Genomic DNA, 1,141 nt, shown 5'->3' on the forward strand with positions numbered 1-1,141 from the left:
GGCTATAAGACAGAATAAGCTGGAGCTGGGAGCCGTGCAATGTTCTTATCGGACGTGAGAGAGACAAAGAGAGAGAGAGCGAGAGAAAGTGAGAGAGTGAACACGAGAGATTGACGGAGTGTCAGAGAGAGGAAGTGGAATCGAACGGGACGATATTCGCAAGAGAGTATTGCGAGAACACAAAAAAAGAAGATATTTTTTTATTTTTTTAACGAGACCTTGGGAACGCAGAGTGACACGCGAAAAAGAAAATAGCAGATACAGGAAAGCAGCAAGTAACAAATAAGGGGCGAGCGTAATTGCGATGAATGATTCGATGTGAGAGGTTCGAACGAACGTCTGTGCGAATTAGTGAATGAGACCGAGTGAACGAGGGAGCGCGAGCCAGGAAGACGAGTAGTAGAAACACAGAGCTAAGTGCATCCCAGAGGCGGGCACAGTGCATGCGTTTTTTACGTAGAAATAGACAAATCTGACTGCTTTTGTTTTATGAAAAATTTTTATGGGAAATAGTCTTAATCGTCTCTTAGATATGTATTACGAAAAGTAATAGGAGAAAAAAAAAACAAGAAAAAAACGCTAAAAAAAAATACGATCGGAGAGGTGAGAGTGAGGGAGTGAACGTGAGAGAGAGAGAGAGAGAGAGAGAGAGAGGGAGAGAAAAGTTGTAATAGTAGAAGAGAAATTGAATTTTTTAAATGTCGTTCCGACTTTGTACGTATCTTTTTATGTACATTTGTACGTCGACGTTTATTTTTATTGTAAAAAAATTTCGCCGTCTGTATTCGTAAGTTTATCTATAGGGAGAGTCTCCTGTCACTAATATTACTATTTACTTAAGAATAGCCCCTTCTTTCCTAGCGTATTGTATAATTGTAAACGACGAAGACGAGGATGAAGAGAACGGAAATTTCTATGATTTTATACATACAATAATGCGAAATCGATGGCGACGATAATATTGAAATTAGTAGAAGGAAACTTACAAGTGCAACTTAAGTCCTTTAACTTGAAGTTACCAAGCCGCGGGGGTTTTCATACTCTTCGAAGGATATAATTTTTTATTAAAGCAATCTTTTTGCGGAGCTCGTTTAACGATCATCTTTATTTTTTTATATATACCAGTGGTAGTATTTTGCCC

This window comes from Ceratina calcarata, unplaced genomic scaffold (assembly GCF_001652005.2).
Source record: "Ceratina calcarata isolate Rehan_Ccalc_2016 unplaced genomic scaffold, ASM165200v1 scaffold569.2, whole genome shotgun sequence".
NCBI classification, from domain to species: Eukaryota; Metazoa; Arthropoda; class Insecta; order Hymenoptera; family Apidae; genus Ceratina; species Ceratina calcarata.